General features: G+C 46.5%; 8 non-coding genes and 3 pseudogenes across 8 annotated transcripts; all 11 read left to right on the plus strand.

Moving 5' to 3' along the window:
* The first annotated feature begins 1,085 nt into the window (after nucleotides 1–1,085).
* LOC142691241 (U2 spliceosomal RNA) lies at nucleotides 1,086–1,290 on the plus strand (annotated as a pseudogene).
* Nucleotides 1,291–2,576: 1,286 nt separating this feature from the next.
* On the plus strand, nucleotides 2,577–2,767 carry LOC142691084 (U2 spliceosomal RNA). Its single transcript, XR_012859735.1, has one exon. It is a non-coding gene; the product is annotated as a U2 spliceosomal RNA (small nuclear RNA).
* A 1,286-nt stretch (nucleotides 2,768–4,053) lies between these two features.
* LOC142691086 (U2 spliceosomal RNA) lies at nucleotides 4,054–4,244 on the plus strand. Its single transcript, XR_012859736.1, has one exon. It is a non-coding gene; the product is annotated as a U2 spliceosomal RNA (small nuclear RNA).
* Nucleotides 4,245–5,530: 1,286 nt separating this feature from the next.
* LOC142691088 (U2 spliceosomal RNA) lies at nucleotides 5,531–5,721 on the plus strand. Its single transcript, XR_012859738.1, has one exon. It is a non-coding gene; the product is annotated as a U2 spliceosomal RNA (small nuclear RNA).
* Nucleotides 5,722–7,007: 1,286 nt separating this feature from the next.
* Nucleotides 7,008–7,198, plus strand: LOC142691089 (U2 spliceosomal RNA). Its single transcript, XR_012859739.1, has one exon. It is a non-coding gene; the product is annotated as a U2 spliceosomal RNA (small nuclear RNA).
* Nucleotides 7,199–8,488: 1,290 nt separating this feature from the next.
* On the plus strand, nucleotides 8,489–8,679 carry LOC142691090 (U2 spliceosomal RNA). The gene has a single exon (XR_012859740.1). It is a non-coding gene; the product is annotated as a U2 spliceosomal RNA (small nuclear RNA).
* A 1,290-nt stretch (nucleotides 8,680–9,969) lies between these two features.
* On the plus strand, nucleotides 9,970–10,160 carry LOC142691091 (U2 spliceosomal RNA). The gene has a single exon (XR_012859741.1). It is a non-coding gene; the product is annotated as a U2 spliceosomal RNA (small nuclear RNA).
* Nucleotides 10,161–11,450: 1,290 nt separating this feature from the next.
* On the plus strand, nucleotides 11,451–11,561 carry LOC142691293 (U2 spliceosomal RNA; annotated as a pseudogene).
* Nucleotides 11,562–12,911: 1,350 nt separating this feature from the next.
* On the plus strand, nucleotides 12,912–13,113 carry LOC142691238 (U2 spliceosomal RNA; annotated as a pseudogene).
* A 1,290-nt stretch (nucleotides 13,114–14,403) lies between these two features.
* On the plus strand, nucleotides 14,404–14,594 carry LOC142691092 (U2 spliceosomal RNA). The gene has a single exon (XR_012859742.1). It is a non-coding gene; the product is annotated as a U2 spliceosomal RNA (small nuclear RNA).
* Nucleotides 14,595–15,884: 1,290 nt separating this feature from the next.
* Nucleotides 15,885–16,075, plus strand: LOC142691093 (U2 spliceosomal RNA). Its single transcript, XR_012859743.1, has one exon. It is a non-coding gene; the product is annotated as a U2 spliceosomal RNA (small nuclear RNA).
* Nucleotides 16,076–17,365: the final 1,290 nt, after the last annotated feature.

The following is a 17,365-nucleotide window of genomic DNA, read 5'->3' on the forward strand; positions in this document are numbered from 1 at the left end:
GATCATGCATTTTGGCGGTGATGGACTATCCGAGGAGAGGGTGCTTTGACGTTACCTTCGCCACAGAAGAAATTTATGCTGTCTTTTTAGAACGCTTGAAGGAAGGTAAAAGGGACCCAAGACTTGTGGGTGTGAAGGTAACACCACATTTTGTGCCAAACAAAAAGTTGGTGGTTGTAAAAATGTTTTCGCCTTACGTGGATGAAGAGGACATTAAGTTATTTCTCAATAAGTTTTGTGAGGAGGTGGTGGGAAAGGGGAAAGTGTTTAACCCTTTTGGATTTTGGACTGGGAAGTGGAAATTTCTTTGTAAATTTGTGAGAATTGGTGAATCTAGAAACCTATTGTTTCCTCCAGCGCGGTTCAAGATTGGAAGTGCGTGTGGAAATTTATTTTTTCTTGGAATGGATATGTTTTGTTTGAATTGTAAAGAGTATGGTCATGAGAGAGAAGCCTGTGAGAAAGTAATGTGTACAAAATGTCTGCAAGAGGGACATAAGTATAATGAATGTCAGAAAGGGAAAGTATGTAATATGTGTGGAGAGGAGGGGCACATATTCAAATCGTGCCCAAAGAAAAGCAAACGTGAGGTACAAGAGGAAAATAAGAAGATAGTCAAAAGAAAGGAAGCGGAAGTTAGTTTGGAAGAAGGCAAGCTTCATAAATTGGAAGGAAGTGGGCAAAGTGATGAGAAAAAAAGGAAAAAAGCAGAGAGAAAGAAAAAAAGTGTCATTTCAGAAGAGGAAAGAGCAGAAAGAGACAGGTTATTGGAAGAAGTAGAGCAGTTACGTAGTAAAATTAATTTTGAAAAAATGCGGAGGAGGGTGCGGCTCTGTGTAAAAGAAAATTTACCAGGGTTTCTTGAAAGGTATGGTGTGCCAACATGGTTAACGTGCATTGTAAACTGTGAGTGGGATGGTAATGATTTGCAGGAACATCTAGTGGATATGTTAGGAACTATTGCTGTTAAAAAAGGAATGTTTTTTTGATTTCTTAAGGAAAAAAAAGGAAAGAGGAAAACAAAAATTAATTGTACGTTTTCAGTTTTCATTGTGATGATCTAAGTCTTTTTTATTTTGAATTTTATGATTTTTAAGACGTGATCTGAATGAATTAAAAAAAAAAAAAAAAAAAAAATCTGTTCTTATCAGTTTAATATCTGATACGTCCCCTATCTGGGGACCATATATTAAATGGATTTTTAGAACAGGGAGATGGAAATAGAGCTTGCTCTGTCCACTCCACGCATTGACCTGGTATTGCAGTATTTCCAGGACCGGTGCACCCTTCCCTTATGTGTTGACTAAAATCAGATTCCAAAAGTGTTTTTTCTCTTTGCCATTGTTTCTGTCTTTCTGAAGGGATCTCCCCTTTTAATCCCATTATTTCAACACCTGTTGGACAATGCATTTGTACAGTCATGTGTGATAATGAGCTCATTTATTAAATGCAATTAATGAATACATTGCCACCTCTTGTTGTGTGTGTGTGTGTGTGTGTCTTCTGTGTTTCTGTGTTTCCGGCATTTCACATTGGAACAGCTCATTCACCTTCCTTGTCTTCTCTCCGCCCTCCCTCCCTCCCTCCCTCCTAGGTAAGTTAAAGAGCTGCACCTGAGCCAGCCACTGATTGATGCAGCACCACAGTCAAATAGTGGAGTGGAGTGGAGTAGGGGAACAGCAAACAGCCATTAAAGCAGCCAGCCGCCTACCCGCCACAATGGACCTACCTGTGTACACTAGGTGGATGTGATGGAATGTACTGTCGTCCCTACATTTCAAGAAGAAGTAAGAATTGCAGTTGCAACAAACCCTTGCTTGCCTACAAAGAGAGCAGCAATTTGGATTTGTTACTATGTTACCTGGAAGAATAACAAACTGTGCAAGGATGGAGGTTGTAGGAGCAAAGAGAAGTTGTCTGTAAAGTTGGTGGATGCCTATTTTCCATTTTGCAGTCCCTTGTCTCCCTCTTGTGGCCTCCTGGAGGCAAATAAATGTGCAAAAAAAAGACAGCCTGGCGGCCGGCTGTTGCAGTGTTGCCCTCTCAGGCAACACTGAGTGACTGACTGAGCCTCACAGTCTTATATAAAGTTCAGACGGAACTTTGCACGTGTCATAGTGGAGCCCTCAGGATTCCAGAGCCAGCTTTCTGACATCATAATGGGGCCTGCCTCAGAGATAAAAGCCTGGGCCCAGGCAGTGTTGTTCAGTGCTGCTCAGCAGGCAGCACAGGACTGGATTAAAGCTGATACAAGGTGTGAAGGAACAAGGGGTGGCTGTGGGCATGCACTTGCTGCCGCTGCCAGTGTTTATCTGCATGGCAGGAGGGCATTTGGGCGTTGCCAGGAAGGCGTTTTTATGTAGATTCCTCCTCTTTCAGCACTGCATTGTGGTGCAAGCAAAAGAAGCAAATCCTGTCTGGCTTCCTCTCCGGCCTTTATTCACCTCCCGCTTAGTAGCTGTAAATGTGTGTGAGCCTGCAGGGCCCCATGGAATTGCCTAGGAGTAGGCTGAATCGCTGCAAGGGGTGAACAGCAGTATGGGACAGGCTCGGGCAAGGCAAGGGCCGCTCGGGTTATCGCTTCTCGGCCTTTTGGCTAAGATCAAGTGTAGTATCTGTTCTTATCAGTTTAATATCTGATACGTCCCCTATCTGGGGACCATATATTAAATGGATTTTTAGAACAGGGAGATGGAAATAGAGCTTGCTCTGTCCACTCCACGCATTGACCTGGTATTGCAGTATTTCCAGGACCGGTGCACCCTTCCCTTATGTGTTGACTAAAATCAGATTCCAAAAGTGTTTTTTCTCTTTGCCATTGTTTCTGTCTTTCTGAAGGGATCTCCCCTTTTAATCCCATTATTTCAACACCTGTTGGACAATGCATTTGTACAGTCATGTGTGATAATGAGCTCATTTATTAAATGCAATTAATGAATACATTGCCACCTCTTGTTGTGTGTGTGTGTGTGTGTGTCTTCTGTGTTTCTGTGTTTCCGGCATTTCACATTGGAACAGCTCATTCACCTTCCTTGTCTTCTCTCCGCCCTCCCTCCCTCCCTCCCTCCTAGGTAAGTTAAAGAGCTGCACCTGAGCCAGCCACTGATTGATGCAGCACCACAGTCAAATAGTGGAGTGGAGTGGAGTAGGGGAACAGCAAACAGCCATTAAAGCAGCCAGCCGCCTACCCGCCACAATGGACCTACCTGTGTACACTAGGTGGATGTGATGGAATGTACTGTCGTCCCTACATTTCAAGAAGAAGTAAGAATTGCAGTTGCAACAAACCCTTGCTTGCCTACAAAGAGAGCAGCAATTTGGATTTGTTACTATGTTACCTGGAAGAATAACAAACTGTGCAAGGATGGAGGTTGTAGGAGCAAAGAGAAGTTGTCTGTAAAGTTGGTGGATGCCTATTTTCCATTTTGCAGTCCCTTGTCTCCCTCTTGTGGCCTCCTGGAGGCAAATAAATGTGCAAAAAAAAGACAGCCTGGCGGCCGGCTGTTGCAGTGTTGCCCTCTCAGGCAACACTGAGTGACTGACTGAGCCTCACAGTCTTATATAAAGTTCAGACGGAACTTTGCACGTGTCATAGTGGAGCCCTCAGGATTCCAGAGCCAGCTTTCTGACATCATAATGGGGCCTGCCTCAGAGATAAAAGCCTGGGCCCAGGCAGTGTTGTTCAGTGCTGCTCAGCAGGCAGCACAGGACTGGATTAAAGCTGATACAAGGTGTGAAGGAACAAGGGGTGGCTGTGGGCATGCACTTGCTGCCGCTGCCAGTGTTTATCTGCATGGCAGGAGGGCATTTGGGCGTTGCCAGGAAGGCGTTTTTATGTAGATTCCTCCTCTTTCAGCACTGCATTGTGGTGCAAGCAAAAGAAGCAAATCCTGTCTGGCTTCCTCTCCGGCCTTTATTCACCTCCCGCTTAGTAGCTGTAAATGTGTGTGAGCCTGCAGGGCCCCATGGAATTGCCTAGGAGTAGGCTGAATCGCTGCAAGGGGTGAACAGCAGTATGGGACAGGCTCGGGCAAGGCAAGGGCCGCTCGGGTTATCGCTTCTCGGCCTTTTGGCTAAGATCAAGTGTAGTATCTGTTCTTATCAGTTTAATATCTGATACGTCCCCTATCTGGGGACCATATATTAAATGGATTTTTAGAACAGGGAGATGGAAATAGAGCTTGCTCTGTCCACTCCACGCATTGACCTGGTATTGCAGTATTTCCAGGACCGGTGCACCCTTCCCTTATGTGTTGACTAAAATCAGATTCCAAAAGTGTTTTTTCTCTTTGCCATTGTTTCTGTCTTTCTGAAGGGATCTCCCCTTTTAATCCCATTATTTCAACACCTGTTGGACAATGCATTTGTACAGTCATGTGTGATAATGAGCTCATTTATTAAATGCAATTAATGAATACATTGCCACCTCTTGTTGTGTGTGTGTGTGTGTGTGTCTTCTGTGTTTCTGTGTTTCCGGCATTTCACATTGGAACAGCTCATTCACCTTCCTTGTCTTCTCTCCGCCCTCCCTCCCTCCCTCCCTCCTAGGTAAGTTAAAGAGCTGCACCTGAGCCAGCCACTGATTGATGCAGCACCACAGTCAAATAGTGGAGTGGAGTGGAGTAGGGGAACAGCAAACAGCCATTAAAGCAGCCAGCCGCCTACCCGCCACAATGGACCTACCTGTGTACACTAGGTGGATGTGATGGAATGTACTGTCGTCCCTACATTTCAAGAAGAAGTAAGAATTGCAGTTGCAACAAACCCTTGCTTGCCTACAAAGAGAGCAGCAATTTGGATTTGTTACTATGTTACCTGGAAGAATAACAAACTGTGCAAGGATGGAGGTTGTAGGAGCAAAGAGAAGTTGTCTGTAAAGTTGGTGGATGCCTATTTTCCATTTTGCAGTCCCTTGTCTCCCTCTTGTGGCCTCCTGGAGGCAAATAAATGTGCAAAAAAAAGACAGCCTGGCGGCCGGCTGTTGCAGTGTTGCCCTCTCAGGCAACACTGAGTGACTGACTGAGCCTCACAGTCTTATATAAAGTTCAGACGGAACTTTGCACGTGTCATAGTGGAGCCCTCAGGATTCCAGAGCCAGCTTTCTGACATCATAATGGGGCCTGCCTCAGAGATAAAAGCCTGGGCCCAGGCAGTGTTGTTCAGTGCTGCTCAGCAGGCAGCACAGGACTGGATTAAAGCTGATACAAGGTGTGAAGGAACAAGGGGTGGCTGTGGGCATGCACTTGCTGCCGCTGCCAGTGTTTATCTGCATGGCAGGAGGGCATTTGGGCGTTGCCAGGAAGGCGTTTTTATGTAGATTCCTCCTCTTTCAGCACTGCATTGTGGTGCAAGCAAAAGAAGCAAATCCTGTCTGGCTTCCTCTCCGGCCTTTATTCACCTCCCGCTTAGTAGCTGTAAATGTGTGTGAGCCTGCAGGGCCCCATGGAATTGCCTAGGAGTAGGCTGAATCGCTGCAAGGGGTGAACAGCAGTATGGGACAGGCTCGGGCAAGGCAAGGGCCGCTCGGGTTATCGCTTCTCGGCCTTTTGGCTAAGATCAAGTGTAGTATCTGTTCTTATCAGTTTAATATCTGATACGTCCCCTATCTGGGGACCATATATTAAATGGATTTTTAGAACAGGGAGATGGAAATAGAGCTTGCTCTGTCCACTCCACGCATTGACCTGGTATTGCAGTATTTCCAGGACCGGTGCACCCTTCCCTTATGTGTTGACTAAAATCAGATTCCAAAAGTGTTTTTTCTCTTTGCCATTGTTTCTGTCTTTCTGAAGGGATCTCCCCTTTTAATCCCATTATTTCAACACCTGTTGGACAATGCATTTGTACAGTCATGTGTGATAATGAGCTCATTTATTAAATGCAATTAATGAATACATTGCCACCTCTTGTTGTGTGTGTGTGTGTGTGTGTCTTCTGTGTTTCTGTGTTTCCGGCATTTCACATTGGAACAGCTCATTCACCTTCCTTGTCTTCTCTCCGCCCTCCCTCCCTCCCTCCCTCCTAGGTAAGTTAAAGAGCTGCACCTGAGCCAGCCACTGATTGATGCAGCACCACAGTCAAATAGTGGAGTGGAGTGGAGTAGGGGAACAGCAAACAGCCATTAAAGCAGCCAGCCGCCTACCCGCCACAATGGACCTACCTGTGTACACTAGGTGGATGTGATGGAATGTACTGTCGTCCCTACATTTCAAGAAGAAGTAAGAATTGCAGTTGCAACAAACCCTTGCTTGCCTACAAAGAGAGCAGCAATTTGGATTTGTTACTATGTTACCTGGAAGAATAACAAACTGTGCAAGGATGGAGGTTGTAGGAGCAAAGAGAAGTTGTCTGTAAAGTTGGTGGATGCCTATTTTCCATTTTGCAGTCCCTTGTCTCCCTCTTGTGGCCTCCTGGAGGCAAATAAATGTGCAAAAAAAAGACAGCCTGGCGGCCGGCTGTTGCAGTGTTGCCCTCTCAGGCAACACTGAGTGACTGACTGAGCCTCACAGTCTTATATAAAGTTCAGACGGAACTTTGCACGTGTCATAGTGGAGCCCTCAGGATTCCAGAGCCAGCTTTCTGACATCATAATGGGGCCTGCCTCAGAGATAAAAGCCTGGGCCCAGGCAGTGTTGTTCAGTGCTGCTCAGCAGGCAGCACAGGACTGGATTAAAGCTGATACAAGGTGTGAAGGAACAAGGGGTGGCTGTGGGCATGCACTTGCTGCCGCTGCCAGTGTTTATCTGCATGGCAGGAGGGCATTTGGGCGTTGCCAGGAAGGCGTTTTTATGTAGATTCCTCCTCTTTCAGCACTGCATTGTGGTGCAAGCAAAAGAAGCAAATCCTGTCTGGCTTCCTCTCCGGCCTTTATTCACCTCCCGCTTAGTAGCTGTAAATGTGTGTGAGCCTGCAGGGCCCCATGGAATTGCCTAGGAGTAGGCTGAATCGCTGCAAGGGGTGAACAGCAGTATGGGACAGGCTCGGGCAAGGCAAGGGCCGCTCGGGTTATCGCTTCTCGGCCTTTTGGCTAAGATCAAGTGTAGTATCTGTTCTTATCAGTTTAATATCTGATACGTCCCCTATCTGGGGACCATATATTAAATGGATTTTTAGAACAGGGAGATGGAAATAGAGCTTGCTCTGTCCACTCCACGCATTGACCTGGTATTGCAGTATTTCCAGGACCGGTGCACCCTTCCCTTATGTGTTGACTAAAATCAGATTCCAAAAGTGTTTTTTCTCTTTGCCATTGTTTCTGTCTTTCTGAAGGGATCTCCCCTTTTAATCCCATTATTTCAACACCTGTTGGACAATGCATTTGTACAGTCATGTGTGATAATGAGCTCATTTATTAAATGCAATTAATGAATACATTGCCACCTCTTGTTGTGTGTGTGTGTGTGTGTGTGTGTGTGTCTTCTGTGTTTCTGTGTTTCCGGCATTTCACATTGGAACAGCTCATTCACCTTCCTTGTCTTCTCTCCGCCCTCCCTCCCTCCCTCCTAGGTAAGTTAAAGAGCTGCACCTGAGCCAGCCACTGATTGATGCAGCACCACAGTCAAATAGTGGAGTGGAGTGGAGTAGGGGAACAGCAAACAGCCATTAAAGCAGCCAGCCGCCTACCCGCCACAATGGACCTACCTGTGTACACTAGGTGGATGTGATGGAATGTACTGTCGTCCCTACATTTCAAGAAGAAGTAAGAATTGCAGTTGCAACAAACCCTTGCTTGCCTACAAAGAGAGCAGCAATTTGGATTTGTTACTATGTTACCTGGAAGAATAACAAACTGTGCAAGGATGGAGGTTGTAGGAGCAAAGAGAAGTTGTCTGTAAAGTTGGTGGATGCCTATTTTCCATTTTGCAGTCCCTTGTCTCCCTCTTGTGGCCTCCTGGAGGCAAATAAATGTGCAAAAAAAAGACAGCCTGGCGGCCGGCTGTTGCAGTGTTGCCCTCTCAGGCAACACTGAGTGACTGACTGAGCCTCACAGTCTTATATAAAGTTCAGACGGAACTTTGCACGTGTCATAGTGGAGCCCTCAGGATTCCAGAGCCAGCTTTCTGACATCATAATGGGGCCTGCCTCAGAGATAAAAGCCTGGGCCCAGGCAGTGTTGTTCAGTGCTGCTCAGCAGGCAGCACAGGACTGGATTAAAGCTGATACAAGGTGTGAAGGAACAAGGGGTGGCTGTGGGCATGCACTTGCTGCCGCTGCCAGTGTTTATCTGCATGGCAGGAGGGCATTTGGGCGTTGCCAGGAAGGCGTTTTTATGTAGATTCCTCCTCTTTCAGCACTGCATTGTGGTGCAAGCAAAAGAAGCAAATCCTGTCTGGCTTCCTCTCCGGCCTTTATTCACCTCCCGCTTAGTAGCTGTAAATGTGTGTGAGCCTGCAGGGCCCCATGGAATTGCCTAGGAGTAGGCTGAATCGCTGCAAGGGGTGAACAGCAGTATGGGACAGGCTCGGGCAAGGCAAGGGCCGCTCGGGTTATCGCTTCTCGGCCTTTTGGCTAAGATCAAGTGTAGTATCTGTTCTTATCAGTTTAATATCTGATACGTCCCCTATCTGGGGACCATATATTAAATGGATTTTTAGAACAGGGAGATGGAAATAGAGCTTGCTCTGTCCACTCCACGCATTGACCTGGTATTGCAGTATTTCCAGGACCGGTGCACCCTTCCCTTATGTGTTGACTAAAATCAGATTCCAAAAGTGTTTTTTCTCTTTGCCATTGTTTCTGTCTTTCTGAAGGGATCTCCCCTTTTAATCCCATTATTTCAACACCTGTTGGACAATGCATTTGTACAGTCATGTGTGATAATGAGCTCATTTATTAAATGCAATTAATGAATACATTGCCACCTCTTGTTGTGTGTGTGTGTGTGTGTGTGTGTGTGTCTTCTGTGTTTCTGTGTTTCCGGCATTTCACATTGGAACAGCTCATTCACCTTCCTTGTCTTCTCTCCGCCCTCCCTCCCTCCCTCCTAGGTAAGTTAAAGAGCTGCACCTGAGCCAGCCACTGATTGATGCAGCACCACAGTCAAATAGTGGAGTGGAGTGGAGTAGGGGAACAGCAAACAGCCATTAAAGCAGCCAGCCGCCTACCCGCCACAATGGACCTACCTGTGTACACTAGGTGGATGTGATGGAATGTACTGTCGTCCCTACATTTCAAGAAGAAGTAAGAATTGCAGTTGCAACAAACCCTTGCTTGCCTACAAAGAGAGCAGCAATTTGGATTTGTTACTATGTTACCTGGAAGAATAACAAACTGTGCAAGGATGGAGGTTGTAGGAGCAAAGAGAAGTTGTCTGTAAAGTTGGTGGATGCCTATTTTCCATTTTGCAGTCCCTTGTCTCCCTCTTGTGGCCTCCTGGAGGCAAATAAATGTGCAAAAAAAAGACAGCCTGGCGGCCGGCTGTTGCAGTGTTGCCCTCTCAGGCAACACTGAGTGACTGACTGAGCCTCACAGTCTTATATAAAGTTCAGACGGAACTTTGCACGTGTCATAGTGGAGCCCTCAGGATTCCAGAGCCAGCTTTCTGACATCATAATGGGGCCTGCCTCAGAGATAAAAGCCTGGGCCCAGGCAGTGTTGTTCAGTGCTGCTCAGCAGGCAGCACAGGACTGGATTAAAGCTGATACAAGGTGTGAAGGAACAAGGGGTGGCTGTGGGCATGCACTTGCTGCCGCTGCCAGTGTTTATCTGCATGGCAGGAGGGCATTTGGGCGTTGCCAGGAAGGCGTTTTTATGTAGATTCCTCCTCTTTCAGCACTGCATTGTGGTGCAAGCAAAAGAAGCAAATCCTGTCTGGCTTCCTCTCCGGCCTTTATTCACCTCCCGCTTAGTAGCTGTAAATGTGTGTGAGCCTGCAGGGCCCCATGGAATTGCCTAGGAGTAGGCTGAATCGCTGCAAGGGGTGAACAGCAGTATGGGACAGGCTCGGGCAAGGCAAGGGCCGCTCGGGTTATCGCTTCTCGGCCTTTTGGCTAAGATCAAGTGTAGTATCTGTTCTTATCAGTTTAATATCTGATACGTCCCCTATCTGGGGACCATATATTAAATGGATTTTTAGAACAGGGAGATGGAAATAGAGCTTGCTCTGTCCACTCCACGCATTGACCTGGTATTGCAGTATTTCCAGGACCGGTGCACCCTTCCCTTATGTGTTGACTAAAATCAGATTCCAAAAGTGTTTTTTCTCTTTGCCATTGTTTCTGTCTTTCTGAAGGGATCTCCCCTTTTAATCCCATTATTTCAACACCTGTTGGACAATGCATTTGTACAGTCATGTGTGATAATGAGCTCATTTATTAAATGCAATTAATGAATACATTGCCACCTCTTGTTGTGTGTGTGTGTGTGTGTGTGTGTGTGTCTTCTGTGTTTCTGTGTTTCCGGCATTTCACATTGGAACAGCTCATTCACCTTCCTTGTCTTCTCTCCGCCCTCCCTCCCTCCCTCCTAGGTAAGTTAAAGAGCTGCACCTGAGCCAGCCACTGATTGATGCAGCACCACAGTCAAATAGTGGAGTGGAGTGGAGTAGGGGAACAGCAAACAGCCATTAAAGCAGCCAGCCGCCTACCCGCCACAATGGACCTACCTGTGTACACTAGGTGGATGTGATGGAATGTACTGTCGTCCCTACATTTCAAGAAGAAGTAAGAATTGCAGTTGCAACAAACCCTTGCTTGCCTACAAAGAGAGCAGCAATTTGGATTTGTTACTATGTTACCTGGAAGAATAACAAACTGTGCAAGGATGGAGGTTGTAGGAGCAAAGAGAAGTTGTCTGTAAAGTTGGTGGATGCCTATTTTCCATTTTGCAGTCCCTTGTCTCCCTCTTGTGGCCTCCTGGAGGCAAATAAATGTGCAAAAAAAAGACAGCCTGGCGGCCGGCTGTTGCAGTGTTGCCCTCTCAGGCAACACTGAGTGACTGACTGAGCCTCACAGTCTTATATAAAGTTCAGACGGAACTTTGCACGTGTCATAGTGGAGCCCTCAGGATTCCAGAGCCAGCTTTCTGACATCATAATGGGGCCTGCCTCAGAGATAAAAGCCTGGGCCCAGGCAGTGTTGTTCAGTGCTGCTCAGCAGGCAGCACAGGACTGGATTAAAGCTGATACAAGGTGTGAAGGAACAAGGGGTGGCTGTGGGCATGCACTTGCTGCCGCTGCCAGTGTTTATCTGCATGGCAGGAGGGCATTTGGGCGTTGCCAGGAAGGCGTTTTTATGTAGATTCCTCCTCTTTCAGCACTGCATTGTGGTGCAAGCAAAAGAAGCAAATCCTGTCTGGCTTCCTCTCCGGCCTTTATTCACCTCCCGCTTAGTAGCTGTAAATGTGTGTGAGCCTGCAGGGCCCCATGGAATTGCCTAGGAGTAGGCTGAATCGCTGCAAGGGGTGAACAGCAGTATGGGACAGGCTCGGGCAAGGCAAGGGCCGCTCGGGTTATCGCTTCTCGGCCTTTTGGCTAAGATCAAGTGTAGTACTTTAGGGTATTGCCTTGTTTCTTGGTCAGGAGGTGCCCTGGTACCCTTTTCCTTGGCCTGGGGGGATCGTTTCTCTTAGGAGAGACTTCACCCCTCTGCTGCTATTGGGGAGGAGGATTAGTCCAGGGCAACGGGGAGCGATCACCTGCCTGGTACTTCGGTACTGAAGGTATTCTTTGGAGATTGCTGGAATTCGTTTGGAGCAGGATGGAGGAAATTCCCGAATATATGCGTACCAGGAATGCTGTCCGGTTTTTCGTGGAGGAATCTGAGCGACAAAGGAAGGATCTGGAGTTCATCACAAAGGTTCTTTTGTTGGATTTCTTTCAGCTGGAGAGATCATGCATTTTGGCGGTGATGGACTATCCGAGGAGAGGGTGCTTTGACGTTACCTTCGCCACAGAAGAAATTTATGCTGTCTTTTTAGAACGCTTGAAGGAAGGTAAAAGGGACCCAAGACTTGTGGGTGTGAAGGTAACACCACATTTTGTGCCAAACAAAAAGTTGGTGGTTGTAAAAATGTTTTCGCCTTACGTGGATGAAGAGGACATTAAGTTATTTCTCAATAAGTTTTGTGAGGAGGTGGTGGGAAAGGGGAAAGTGTTTAACCCTTTTGGATTTTGGACTGGGAAGTGGAAATTTCTTTGTAAATTTGTGAGAATTGGTGAATCTAGAAACCTATTGTTTCCTCCAGCGCGGTTCAAGATTGGAAGTGCGTGTGGAAATTTATTTTTTCTTGGAATGGATATGTTTTGTTTGAATTGTAAAGAGTATGGTCATGAGAGAGAAGCCTGTGAGAAAGTAATGTGTACAAAATGTCTGCAAGAGGGACATAAGTATAATGAATGTCAGAAAGGGAAAGTATGTAATATGTGTGGAGAGGAGGGGCACATATTCAAATCGTGCCCAAAGAAAAGCAAACGTGAGGTACAAGAGGAAAATAAGAAGATAGTCAAAAGAAAGGAAGCGGAAGTTAGTTTGGAAGAAGGCAAGCTTCATAAATTGGAAGGAAGTGGGCAAAGTGATGAGAAAAAAAGGAAAAAAGCAGAGAGAAAGAAAAAAAGTGTCATTTCAGAAGAGGAAAGAGCAGAAAGAGACAGGTTATTGGAAGAAGTAGAGCAGTTACGTAGTAAAATTAATTTTGAAAAAATGCGGAGGAGGGTGCGGCTCTGTGTAAGAGAAAATTTACCAGGGTTTCTTGAAAGGTATGGTGTGCCAACATGGTTAACGTGCATTGTAAACTGTGAGTGGGATGGTAATGATTTGCAGGAACATTTAGTGGATATGTTAGGAACTATTGCTGTTAAAAAAGGAATGTTTTTTTGATTTCTTAAGGAAAAAAAAGGAAAGAGGAAAACAAAAATTAATTGTACGTTTTCAGTTTTCATTGTGATGATCTAAGTCTTTTTTATTTTGAATTTTATGATTTTTAAGACGTGATCTGAATGAATTAAAAAAAAAAAAAAAAAAATCTGTTCTTATCAGTTTAATATCTGATACGTCCCCTATCTGGGGACCATATATTAAATGGATTTTTAGAACAGGGAGATGGAAATAGAGCTTGCTCTGTCCACTCCACGCATTGACCTGGTATTGCAGTATTTCCAGGACCGGTGCACCCTTCCCTTATGTGTTGACTAAAATCAGATTCCAAAAGTGTTTTTTCTCTTTGCCATTGTTTCTGTCTTTCTGAAGGGATCTCCCCTTTTAATCCCATTATTTCAACACCTGTTGGACAATGCATTTGTACAGTCATGTGTGATAATGAGCTCATTTATTAAATGCAATTAATGAATACATTGCCACCTCTTGTTGTGTGTGTGTGTGTGTGTGTGTGTGTGTCTTCTGTGTTTCTGTGTTTCCGGCATTTCACATTGGAACAGCTCATTCACCTTCCTTGTCTTCTCTCCGCCCTCCCTCCCTCCCTCCTAGGTAAGTTAAAGAGCTGCACCTGAGCCAGCCACTGATTGATGCAGCACCACAGTCAAATAGTGGAGTGGAGTGGAGTAGGGGAACAGCAAACAGCCATTAAAGCAGCCAGCCGCCTACCCGCCACAATGGACCTACCTGTGTACACTAGGTGGATGTGATGGAATGTACTGTCGTCCCTACATTTCAAGAAGAAGTAAGAATTGCAGTTGCAACAAACCCTTGCTTGCCTACAAAGAGAGCAGCAATTTGGATTTGTTACTATGTTACCTGGAAGAATAACAAACTGTGCAAGGATGGAGGTTGTAGGAGCAAAGAGAAGTTGTCTGTAAAGTTGGTGGATGCCTATTTTCCATTTTGCAGTCCCTTGTCTCCCTCTTGTGGCCTCCTGGAGGCAAATAAATGTGCAAAAAAAAGACAGCCTGGCGGCCGGCTGTTGCAGTGTTGCCCTCTCAGGCAACACTGAGTGACTGACTGAGCCTCACAGTCTTATATAAAGTTCAGACGGAACTTTGCACGTGTCATAGTGGAGCCCTCAGGATTCCAGAGCCAGCTTTCTGACATCATAATGGGGCCTGCCTCAGAGATAAAAGCCTGGGCCCAGGCAGTGTTGTTCAGTGCTGCTCAGCAGGCAGCACAGGACTGGATTAAAGCTGATACAAGGTGTGAAGGAACAAGGGGTGGCTGTGGGCATGCACTTGCTGCCGCTGCCAGTGTTTATCTGCATGGCAGGAGGGCATTTGGGCGTTGCCAGGAAGGCGTTTTTATGTAGATTCCTCCTCTTTCAGCACTGCATTGTGGTGCAAGCAAAAGAAGCAAATCCTGTCTGGCTTCCTCTCCGGCCTTTATTCACCTCCCGCTTAGTAGCTGTAAATGTGTGTGAGCCTGCAGGGCCCCATGGAATTGCCTAGGAGTAGGCTGAATCGCTGCAAGGGGTGAACAGCAGTATGGGACAGGCTCGGGCAAGGCAAGGGCCGCTCGGGTTATCGCTTCTCGGCCTTTTGGCTAAGATCAAGTGTAGTATCTGTTCTTATCAGTTTAATATCTGATACGTCCCCTATCTGGGGACCATATATTAAATGGATTTTTAGAACAGGGAGATGGAAATAGAGCTTGCTCTGTCCACTCCACGCATTGACCTGGTATTGCAGTATTTCCAGGACCGGTGCACCCTTCCCTTATGTGTTGACTAAAATCAGATTCCAAAAGTGTTTTTTCTCTTTGCCATTGTTTCTGTCTTTCTGAAGGGATCTCCCCTTTTAATCCCATTATTTCAACACCTGTTGGACAATGCATTTGTACAGTCATGTGTGATAATGAGCTCATTTATTAAATGCAATTAATGAATACATTGCCACCTCTTGTTGTGTGTGTGTGTGTGTGTGTGTGTGTGTCTTCTGTGTTTCTGTGTTTCCGGCATTTCACATTGGAACAGCTCATTCACCTTCCTTGTCTTCTCTCCGCCCTCCCTCCCTCCCTCCTAGGTAAGTTAAAGAGCTGCACCTGAGCCAGCCACTGATTGATGCAGCACCACAGTCAAATAGTGGAGTGGAGTGGAGTAGGGGAACAGCAAACAGCCATTAAAGCAGCCAGCCGCCTACCCGCCACAATGGACCTACCTGTGTACACTAGGTGGATGTGATGGAATGTACTGTCGTCCCTACATTTCAAGAAGAAGTAAGAATTGCAGTTGCAACAAACCCTTGCTTGCCTACAAAGAGAGCAGCAATTTGGATTTGTTACTATGTTACCTGGAAGAATAACAAACTGTGCAAGGATGGAGGTTGTAGGAGCAAAGAGAAGTTGTCTGTAAAGTTGGTGGATGCCTATTTTCCATTTTGCAGTCCCTTGTCTCCCTCTTGTGGCCTCCTGGAGGCAAATAAATGTGCAAAAAAAAGACAGCCTGGCGGCCGGCTGTTGCAGTGTTGCCCTCTCAGGCAACACTGAGTGACTGACTGAGCCTCACAGTCTTATATAAAGTTCAGACGGAACTTTGCACGTGTCATAGTGGAGCCCTCAGGATTCCAGAGCCAGCTTTCTGACATCATAATGGGGCCTGCCTCAGAGATAAAAGCCTGGGCCCAGGCAGTGTTGTTCAGTGCTGCTCAGCAGGCAGCACAGGACTGGATTAAAGCTGATACAAGGTGTGAAGGAACAAGGGGTGGCTGTGGGCATGCACTTGCTGCCGCTGCCAGTGTTTATCTGCATGGCAGGAGGGCATTTGGGCGTTGCCAGGAAGGCGTTTTTATGTAGATTCCTCCTCTTTCAGCACTGCATTGTGGTGCAAGCAAAAGAAGCAAATCCTGTCTGGCTTCCTCTCCGGCCTTTATTCACCTCCCGCTTAGTAGCTGTAAATGTGTGTGAGCCTGCAGGGCCCCATGGAATTGCCTAGGAGTAGGCTGAATCGCTGCAAGGGGTGAACAGCAGTATGGGACAGGCTCGGGCAAGGCAAGGGCCGCTCGGGTTATCGCTTCTCGGCCTTTTGGCTAAGATCAAGTGTAGTATCTGTTCTTATCAGTTTAATATCTGATACGTCCCCTATCTGGGGACCATATATTAAATGGATTTTTAGAACAGGGAGATGGAAATAGAGCTTGCTCTGTCCACTCCACGCATTGACCTGGTATTGCAGTATTTCCAGGACCGGTGCACCCTTCCCTTATGTGTTGACTAAAATCAGATTCCAAAAGTGTTTTTTCTCTTTGCCATTGTTTCTGTCTTTCTGAAGGGATCTCCCCTTTTAATCCCATTATTTCAACACCTGTTGGACAATGCATTTGTACAGTCATGTGTGATAATGAGCTCATTTATTAAATGCAATTAATGAATACATTGCCACCTCTTGTTGTGTGTGTGTGTGTGTGTGTGTGTGTGTCTTCTGTGTTTCTGTGTTTCCGGCATTTCACATTGGAACAGCTCATTCACCTTCCTTGTCTTCTCTCCGCCCTCCCTCCCTCCCTCCTAGGTAAGTTAAAGAGCTGCACCTGAGCCAGCCACTGATTGATGCAGCACCACAGTCAAATAGTGGAGTGGAGTGGAGTAGGGGAACAGCAAACAGCCATTAAAGCAGCCAGCCGCCTACCCGCCACAATGGACCTACCTGTGTACACTAGGTGGATGTGATGGAATGTACTGTCGTCCCTACATTTCAAGAAGAAGTAAGAATTGCAGTTGCAACAAACCCTTGCTTGCCTACAAAGAGAGCAGCAATTTGGATTTGTTACTATGTTACCTGGAAGAATAACAAACTGTGCAAGGATGGAGGTTGTAGGAGCAAAGAGAAGTTGTCTGTAAAGTTGGTGGATGCCTATTTTCCATTTTGCAGTCCCTTGTCTCCCTCTTGTGGCCTCCTGGAGGCAAATAAATGTGCAAAAAAAAGACAGCCTGGCGGCCGGCTGTTGCAGTGTTGCCCTCTCAGGCAACACTGAGTGACTGACTGAGCCTCACAGTCTTATATAAAGTTCAGACGGAACTTTGCACGTGTCATAGTGGAGCCCTCAGGATTCCAGAGCCAGCTTTCTGACATCATAATGGGGCCTGCCTCAGAGATAAAAGCCTGGGCCCAGGCAGTGTTGTTCAGTGCTGCTCAGCAGGCAGCACAGGACTGGATTAAAGCTGATACAAGGTGTGAAGGAACAAGGGGTGGCTGTGGGCATGCACTTGCTGCCGCTGCCAGTGTTTATCTGCATGGCAGGAGGGCATTTGGGCGTTGCCAGGAAGGCGTTTTTATGTAGATTCCTCCTCTTTCAGCACTGCATTGTGGTGCAAGCAAAAGAAGCAAATCCTGTCTGGCTTCCTCTCCGGCCTTTATTCACCTCCCGCTTAGTAGCTGTAAATGTGTGTGAGCCTGCAGGGCCCCATGGAATTGCCTAGGAGTAGGCTGAATCGCTGCAAGGGGTGAACAGCAGTATGGGACAGGCTCGGGCAAGGCAAGGGCCGCTCGGGTT

Source organism: Rhinoderma darwinii (assembly GCF_050947455.1).
Source record: "Rhinoderma darwinii isolate aRhiDar2 chromosome 5 unlocalized genomic scaffold, aRhiDar2.hap1 SUPER_5_unloc_36, whole genome shotgun sequence".
In the NCBI taxonomy this organism is placed as follows: domain Eukaryota; kingdom Metazoa; phylum Chordata; class Amphibia; order Anura; family Rhinodermatidae; genus Rhinoderma; species Rhinoderma darwinii.